The sequence below is a fragment of the Halichoeres trimaculatus genome, unplaced genomic scaffold (genome assembly GCF_033239565.1).
Source record: "Halichoeres trimaculatus isolate MK-OKI-2021-1 unplaced genomic scaffold, fHalTri1.1 fHalTri1_scaffold_20, whole genome shotgun sequence".
NCBI classification, from domain to species: domain Eukaryota; kingdom Metazoa; phylum Chordata; class Actinopteri; order Labriformes; family Labridae; genus Halichoeres; species Halichoeres trimaculatus.
In genome coordinates, this window is record NW_027437198.1 from 3,663,741 (window position 1) to 3,673,884 (window position 10,144).

Consider the following 10,144-nt stretch of genomic DNA (forward strand, 5'->3'; position numbering starts at 1 on the left):
GGGCTGATGCATCACTTCCAAACACTGACGACACATAACCTTTTAGTCATTTAAACATCCTGTGTGTCATCAGGATGGGACTTAAACATCTGGTAAATGGTTTTATTATACACAAAATCAATATCTGCCCTTAAGTCATCACTGTGTTTTCAGAGGAATGACCATGAATAATTTAAAACAAATCAACAAAGCAGCCTTTTTGTAGTCCTTCAGTAATATCAAAGTGTGTTTGTGACATTTAGTGATTTTGTTGTTTGGTATCTGTAAAATGAAAAATTGTGTCTAAACACTGAAATTCTCTGTGACTTCATGCTGACAGGATTTACTACTGCAACCATTGTAATTTGAAGCTGAAATGAAGTCCACAAACCCCATTAAGTCATCACAGTCCTAAGAGAACTGTAAACTCAACATCAATAACGTTTATAAAAGCTTCCCCTGTCTTTGGGGATAAATTCAACAAAACAACCCCGTCCTCTCCAGCATCCTTTGGGACAGGAGGAACAGAAAGGTCTCCGCTCTTCTCCCCATCCTCCTCCTCCTCCTCCTGTCTCATCCCATCATGCATGTGAGGAAGAAGCAGGCTCAGCGTTGGGGGAGATGTATGCTCCCTTTGGTGCTGCTGAAACAGGCCTGTGTACTTGGCAAACGCTGCTTCCTGTTGAGGGCTTCTGGTGGCGTGGAAACGAAATGTTTTTGACTCTGTAACACAATCAAGAGTCTCTGTTTTTGGTCACGGGGAGGACAGGATGCCGATTAATACAAAGCAGAGTTATTCTGGTGGCAGGAAAATAGTTTCTGCCACCAGAATAAGTCTGCTTTGTATTAATCTTTTGGCTTTTTGTGACTCAACAACGCATTAACCCTTTCATGAATAATGTGAAAGAAACATACACAGTAAATTTGTCTAATTAAATTTTACTCAAATTGAAAAAAAAATTCACTCTAAAAAAAGAGAACATATGATCTCAGACTACATGGAGTAAAATTGGCTATTGCTGTTGTTACTTTTACTCCATTTAATGCATAAATTTAACTCCTCGTGAAGATAATTGACTCTGTGTAGCATAAAATAAAACATAGCCTGAAGCTGTTTTACTCAATTAAAGGGGACATATCATGCTGATCCCCGATTTAATACTTACATATAATATAATAAATTTGAAAACAAGATCTTACGACCCTTAATTTTCAAAATATGGGATATTGTATTTTTTCTGATATCCTAGAACGAGATTTGATGCCTCTGAAAATAGGTCATTGCCATTTGGCCGCGAGATTTCGACTGACGTGACGACACAAGGATCCTTTTTTTTATTGGCGTAATCTGATAAAGCAGCTCCTCCTCTGTGATGTCAGTTAGTCACACAACCGCCACCGAGGGATACACCCACCAAGAGCCGACTGGCTGAGTGCTGGATGCAGGAACTCTGCTCTGCTGAGCAGCTCGGCTTTACATGGTGAATAAGCAGTTAAAACACTGTAGTTTTAGCAGATGTCGTAATACTTGTGAGACTGTGATATTTGCATGCTTGTTCTGACATGCACTGTAAACCTGGACCACAATAATGCTGGGGTAATAACATAGTGAGGAACTGACGGTAGAGGCGATCTTTCGACTACACTTTCAGCATGATGGATAAAACAGACAGAGAAAAGTGAAGGAGCAGGATGGAGCCCTGTTATAGAAATAGTTAATTGGTGAAGTCTGCCTATATTTCCAGGTATAAACTATACATGTTACAGTACCAGTTTGACTCACCACACTGAAGCGTCCTGAGATGATCTGTGTGGAGGTGGATTTTCTTCCTCCTGAGCTGCAGAACCATCCGGGTCTGACTCGGGGTCCAATACAAAAGGACGTATCCTACACTCTGCCATTTTATTAGTGCTATCAATGCCTTACGGTGAAGTTTTGGCAAACAGCAAACTCACTCAGTCTGCCCCATCCAATATGGCAATTTTGTAAATACTGCCATGCTGCAAAAACCGCCCCCTGGCTCTACCCCCTCCGCCCCTCTGATAGAACTGACCAATCAGAGCACAAAGGGCTGTGACGTTGCGAGGTTACTGGAGGTCATTCTGGAAACGGAGCGTTTCAATTAGATCTTCAGAATGGCCTAAAATGAGGATATTGAGAACGCTATTGTGGGGCAATGAAGGAACTAAATGACTTGTACTGAGGGCAGAAATGCTTTACAGGCATCTTAGTCTGGCATAGTGAAAAGGAGAAACAAGCATGATATGTCCCCTTTAAGAGTTGATTTCCATTGGATGTACAGTTTAGAAAGAAAGATGCAGCTCTCAGAGCTAATAGTGAATCAGAAGAGCTGACTCCCATCGAGTGGGAGTCGGCTCCCAACATTTGTCTTTTCATTGCTCAGCTCTCACTCGATCCATTAGCTCTGCTCAAGGCAGAACTTTGTTTTGATTGACAGCATGTTAGCTATGCATATGAGGATATAAGATCATACCATTATATGAAAGCAGAGAGTGGGACACTATGTCATGTAAAGCACCTTTGTGTTGCAAAAACATGTAAATATGAAGCAGCAACTGGATCAGCATCTTTTGATTGTTTTTTTGTGCAAAAAATGTCTGATTAAAATGTTCAACGAAAATACGAATGCCTACTTTTGTAAGAGTAAAAATGTACAAAATGAGGCGATATGAGGCTTCTTGTGAAAACACTGAATGCAGTAGAGTTTATCAATACACAAACAGTCCATATTTACCAGGTTGGGCAAAAATATCAGACATATAATACTATATCAGGAGGCGTTCAGAAGCCGAAAGAGACGGCTCCTTTTTGGGAGCCCAGCCAAAAGAACCGGCTCTCTGAAAACAGCAGAACATCCCATCACTAGTAGAGTTGTTTCACTCATTGATAGAAGAGCTGGATGTCATTTCATAAAGTTGTATTTCACTCATGCTCTCTAAAAACTGTTGGATCAAAAATGACTCAATGTGGGCTGTTTTAAAACCCTAACACTGGGACATTATGGCCTCAGCACAGCAGTAGTTGATTGGACCCATGAAGATGGGTTGGTCCAATGGACGGCAGGGTCTCATATCTAATGCGCTCACTTCTCACTCAGTTATAACAACCGTTAAGTTACAATTGGCAATGGCTGTGTGATAACTGTGAGGGAACACAGTGGATATGAGACCTGGTGTACATCAGGATCTTGCACAGTGGGCACAGGCCACCACGCAGCACATGGTGTGGATCAGTAAATGGTAAATGGTAAACGCACATCGACTGGCTGTCTGTGCTGCTAAAATACTGTCCCAGTAGTGATACTTGATTGTAAGCTGAAAAAAGTTAAATCTCTTTTTCACTTTATTTTAAGTTTGGCCAACATAACTGAGCCCACCAATACATCTAATTTATTAACATTAATATATATATATATCAAGTACATGGCCATTGCTAAATGGAGCTCAAATAGTTGGTCCACGCTGTAAAGCACGGACAAACTGTCCATGCTGTGAAGCACAGACAGCCAGTCTACACCATGGAACTCAGACTGCCATGTGCAGCCTAGCCAGTCTACACCCACCATGTAACAGCACAATGTATCACAGGCTCTCATATCCACCATGTTCCCTCCTCACTCACGGTCACATAATGCCATCGCCACCATTAAAACTCAAACTATTTGCAAATTGTAACTCAACAGTTATTGTAATCATGAGCCAGCTGGTGAGGGTAGGTACACAGTTTACTCCCAATAGAATTATTTCTGTGATTTTACTCCTAGTTCTGCTTCTGAACCTTACAATTGTACTTTAAAATGAGTAAAATTACTCCTCCAGAGGAAAATAATGGTAATTCAGGAAAAAACTACTCATAGACATGGCACTATAGTTAACTTAAATGGTTCCCTGTTGTGGACCCATCCATGAAAGGGTAAAACATGTGTTCTTGTTCTGTCCTCCTCTCCCCCCCCCCCCCCCCCCCCCCCCCCCCCCCCACTCCTCCTGCTCCACCCTCTGCTCCTCCCTAGATCCTGGATTAGTTGCTGAGTCAGTGCACTGTGTCTGAATGAGTTGTATTGATTGACTGATTGCCTGCAGCGTCATTCAGAGATGACTCACCTCATTTCCCCCCTCATCTCCTCTACCTCCCCTGGGAGCGCACACACACACACACACAACACACACACACACACACACACACACACACACACACACACACACACACACACACACACACACACACACACAAACACACACACACACACACACACACACACACACACACACACACAAACACACACACACACGTGTGCACACACACACACAGCCCCACCTGGAGCCCACATGCTTTAATAACCTTGTCAATAAATTGAAGTGAGGGGAGGATGCTCACACTCAGTCATCACAGACATCAGTTAAATAAGCTGACATATGGCTGTGGGGGAGGAAAATGGTAATCTCCTGTCTTTGTAGAAAGATTAGTAGGATGATCAAGGGGGATAGAGCAGAGTCTGATTCTAATATGGTTTCAGTGATTAGCTGTTGACCAGCAGAACCAGAGCGCTGAATACATTCTCTACAGCAGAGAGATACAGTAGGGGAGACTGGGGTTATGTCAGATCTTTTTTTTTTAACATTAAAGTGATACTCCGGGATGGAACAAGTTGGGTCCTATCACAAGGTTTAGGGCAGAAATTACCCCTACAGCAGTGTTTTTGTGCAGAAGAAGCCCAGGGCGCTCGCAACAAACACCCCCTCCCTGCTCGTCAGCTGGTTTCCTCTGCACTCAGACGGGGCCATATTTTACTTGACCAATAACACAAATAAACGGACTCCCGCAGAAAAAAATCTGATATCAGTCTGCATTAACGCTTCATTTAGAGAATTTTCAGCGCGTTACTTTCACACAAAGCCACCGCTAAATAAGGCTCTAGTTCTCATCGTGTCTCATGCCCCACTGATAAATCAAAGAAAAACAAAAATTTGTCACAGTAAACAAAGAGCAATGATTGAATTGAAGCAATTTGTGTTCTTTGTGATCGGCTTGTGCCTCTTTGTTACAAAGAACAATCAAGGTTTGGTTCAGAGAAGGCTGTATGCCGCCAGGAGAAATACAGAAGCCGCTGTCACACAGGAAGTGACAACTCCTTCCACCAATCAATGGACTGGAGCAGGGGTCTTCAACCTGCGGCTCTGGAGCCTCATGTGGCCTTTGACTCCATTGCAGTGGCTCCTTGTAGCTTTAAAAATATAATAAATAGACAGTATTTTTTTTTTTTTTTTACAAATTTTTCTTCCAGAGGGTATAAATGATAACAAAACAGACACTAAACAATTCACAGTTTAACATTGTGTTGTACAAAATATGTATAACCTCTTGCAATAAAGCTTCTACATTTTTTCTTTTTTTTTTTTTTAACATTTTTTTTTACTTCAGTTTTTTTTTTTTTTTTTTTTTTTTTTTTTTACATTTGCAAATTTTTTGCACATTTTTTTATTTCATTTTTCTTTTCTTTTTTTTCCAAATCTTGTTTAGAGAATTATCCACTACGTTTTTTTTCCTTTGCCTAAAATGTTATACACTTTTTTGTCTTTATTGTGAAGATGAAGTATATTTTGCGGCTCTTGAATGACTTTCATCCAGGTGAGCTGAGGCAAAATGGCTCTTTTGAAAGTAGAGGTTGCAGAATGTGTGCTAATGGGAGCCAAAACATGCCAAAGTGGAAAACCAAAAGGTGCGCTAAAGCAAAAAGTGCCTTCTTTGTTGTTATTTTTGTCGCCCCTGACCTTCAAAAAGTCTGTTTACAGTCTGTTTGCGGTGTGTAAAAAGATTAAGACAGCAGCTGAAGCTATCCAGCCCGACTCTGTGTCTTAAGGTAAAACAAAAAGCACAGGACATTCCCCTGTGGGTACAGCTCTCACTGAAAACAAGCCTTCATTGACTCCTTTCCAACATCCTGGCATTTCTCCAGGACAGGAAGTTCTATTCCTGATCCTCGGTGACCTCTGCATGCCTTTCACAGCAGATGAGAGGCTAAAACACCGCTGTGTGTGCCACAGTCTTTTCTCAGGCAGCAGAGGGTTTGACAGAGCAGGAGCTTTTTGGCAGCTCAGGAGGAGAGAGCAGACTCCAGATGTATGCTGACAGTTATTTTTACTCAGGCCTGACTTAAAGTTACTCTTTAAACAGAGTGGTGTGAAAACTGTAGGGATGCTTTACTGTAAAAAACAAAACAAAAAAACAAATCCAAAAGATCATACGCAACAGCAGAGTTAGTCATGTATTTTCATCATGTGACAGGATTTTGCTGTCTATCTAAGTACATGTGAATAAGTAGGATTCTTGTGTGAAGGGCACTATTACACTTATGTAAACATTTTTACTGTTCCATCACTGGCAACAATTGCCATCATCACAAGAGAGGGGAGGTGTGCTCTCCCCACATTGGTCTTTGGCATTCCATACAGGCACATAGAAGGGCAGCCCTTGAAACCAAGACAAACTGGGACCTCACTTGAAACGAAGGGGTATGACAAAATTCCCATGATATATATTTTTGTCAGATATTCAACACTTTGCCACTCCACGTAAATATTATATTTTTTGAGGGGGCAACTTTGAAATCATTCGTTATAAGGATCTAGCTAACCCTGCTATAGAAAAAGCTTCAGCTAATGATAGCAACCAGGGTGACAGATTCACAGCAAACAGACTTCACTTCACTGAACTGCATTTCATTATGATTACACAGATAAGCTGCTCAAACAAAAAACAAGGAAATTAGAAAAAATATGGCGCTCGACTAAAACAAACGAGTCCTGCTCGTGTTGGACAAATAGTCTTAATGAATATGAGAAGGCTTTGCGGCTTGTGCGTGCAACTTATTACTCTGCTCTTATAGAAGAGAATAAAAACAATCCAAGATTCCTTTTCAGCACTGTAGCCAGGCTGACAAACAGTCATAGCTCTACTGAGCCATGCATTCCTCTATCGCATAGCATTGAGGACTTCATAACCTTTTTTAACAATAAGATATTAAAGATTGGAGATAAAATAAGTAACGTGTTCAATGCAACTGTGGTAGAACCTTTGACCAATGGCGAAATCGCGGAAACGTCGCTTAGAGCTAAGATACTCTTGGACTCCTTTTCACCTGTGGACTTGTCAGAACTGGATTCAACAGTCTCTTCAGCCAAACCATCGACTTGTCTTGACTTGGCTGCTGAAGGAAGTCTTTCCCTTGGTCGGATCTTCTTCACTAAGGATGATTAAAGGATGTTATTGACAGGCTACGTGCCCCAACTTTTTAAAGTTGCTGTTATTAAGCCTCTTATTAAAAAGTCTACTTGATTCAGGCTCTTTGGTCAAATACAGACCGAGATCCAACCTCTCTTGTATTTCTAAGATCTTGGAGAAAGTTGTCGCGAATCAGCTCTGTGAGTTTCTTCATAGCAACATCTCTTCAAGGTCTTTCAGTCTGGGTTCAGAGCCCACCATAGCACTGAGACCGCGCTGCTGAAAATAATCAACGAACAACTTTTGGCTTCGGACAGTGGTCTTCTTTCTGTGCTCAATCCTAGTGCCGCTTTCGACACTATTGATCATGGCATTCTTCTGCAGAGATCAAAGGGTCTTCTTGGTATCTCAGGAACCGCTTTAGTTTTGCTTTGATCGAATCTTTCTGATTGACATCAGTTTGTTCATGTGAACAATGTATCTTCTTTGCACACCAGGGTGCAGTATGGAGTTCCTCAAGGTTCAGTGCTTAGACCGATTCTTTTCATCTTGTATATGCTTCCTCTCGGCACTATATTGAGGACACACTCCATAAACTTTCACTGCTATGCAGATGACACTCAGCTTTACTTGCCAATGAAGCCTGAAGAAACCAACTGCTTCTCTAAACTTGAAGCATGCCTCAACGACGTAAGGTCCTGGATGAGCAGAAACTTCTTACTGCTGAACTCAGAGAAGACTGAAGTCATTGTTCTTGGACCTAAACATCTCAGAGAGGCTTTCTTGAGCAACATCGCCACCTCGGACGACATCAGCTTGGCTTCCAGCACCACTGTCAGGAACCTGGGAGTTCTTTTCGATCAAGACCTGTCCTTTAACTCTAACATTCAACAGGTCTCAATGACAGCATTTTTTCACCTTTGTAATATCAAGAGAATTAGACACATCTTGTCTCGGAGCGATGCTGAGAAACTAGTCCATGCTTTAGTTTCTTCTAGGCCGGACTATTGTAACTCTCTTTTATCCGGCTGTCTTAACAAGTCCATCAGGACTCTTCCGCTGGTTCAGAACGCTGCAGCTCGGGTACTGACTTGGACTAGGAGGAGAGAGCACATCTCTCCAGTGTTAGCGTCTCTACACTGGTTGCCTATAAAATCTAGTATAGAGTTTAGAATTCTTCTTCTGACTAACAAAGCGCTTAATGGCATCGGGCCATCCTATCTTAAAGACTTAATCGTTCCATATTATCCGTCTAGGTCATTGCGTTCTCAACATGCAGGTCTGCTCGTTGTACCTAGGGTCTCTAAAAGTAGTATGGGAGGTCGAGCCTTTAGTTATCAGGCTCCTCTTCTTTGGAATAACTTACGGGTTGAGGTCAGGGGAGCAGACACGGTCTCAACCTTTAAGAATAGAATTAAAACCTTCCTTTTTGATAAAACTTACAGTTAGAGCTGGATCAAGCCTAAACCAGCTCTTAGTTATGCTGCTATAGGTTTAGACTGCCGGGGACACAGGGCTCCTGTTTCCCTCTTTTCTGTCAGTCTAACTTCTAGTTTTAATGTCCTGTTATAGTTACTGACCATACACCTCTCTGGGAGGCTCTGAGTTTGTCTTGTAGGTTCCTCGAGATCGGTGATGTGGACGGCCTGCTGCTGTACCTCTGTCTCCCACTCTCCTCTATATGTCTCTAACCCCAACACAGTTGAGGCAGATGTCTGTCTAACATGAGTCTGGGTCTGTCTGAGGTTTCTGCCCGTTAAAGGGAAGTTTTTCCTTGTGATTGTAACTTGCTAAATGCTAAACAGTTCTGTACTCATGTTGGGTTAAGATAAGATAAGACTCCTTATCTTGTCTTGATGTTGGGTTTCTGCTAATAAAATTTACATTTACAGGTCTAGACCTGTTAATGCTTTTGTAAAGTGTCTCGAGATAACGTTTGTTATGATTTTGCACCATACGAACAAAGACTGATTGATACTTAGGAAAAGCTAATGTTACAGTATTCAGAGGCTACATAATATAGCTTCTGAATACTGTAATTAGCTTAACGTTAGCTTTTCATAGCTTAGCTGTCTCATCACTCATGATATGCAGTACATGGTAGTGAAGTCTGTTTGCTGTGAGTGTGTCATCCTTATCTGACATCAGTTTATCATCACTTTGTAAAAATGTGTTTGCTTTGGAAGAGAGGAAACCGTGGCTCTGCCTTCAACACAACCAGTGATCAGAGAGGGGTGATAAAGTAGTGGGAATCGAGTGGCATCTTTTTTCTAAGAGATGTGTTTTTACCCCTTTGCCAAGGGGATAGAAGGAATAGATGGAGGGGTAAATGGGAAGGGGAAAAAGTGACAATTTGGATTGGCCCCAAGTCTTTTGACAAGAGTAGTCCTGATTTAGATATACAATCTCTTCTAACCTGGGGTTGTATTTTGGAAAAAAATAGAGAAAATTAACTTAATTTACATCCAAAGATAGCTTTGCTTTCCCAAATAACATGACAATAACAAAGAAAAATGTAACATAGTTCTTTCATGAGCCTATGAATCAAACCGTCTCCCCTCAGCATGTTCCTCCTGATGCTAAAGAAGGAAAATAACCTCAGACTAAGACGAGCATGTCCATATAAAGACATCTGTGAATGAGGTGGTGCTGTTGTTTCAAAGGTAATATTACAACTCTGCCTTTTGGACCCACCTCCTGTCTTTAATGTCTTAACACCCTCAAAAAAAAAAAGAAAAAGTCCATCTTAAATCAGTCAGAAAGAGAGCCAAATATCCTCCGAGTGATGTCATCCACACATCGAGCCTTTTCTCTTGTGGAAGGGCTGGAGCTTTTGTGATTACTTTGGCTCGGAGGGTTTTCAGTCAGAGAGCCTGATTGTGCTCTCAGCAGCCGCAGCCTTCAGGCTCCAACACACAGGACATA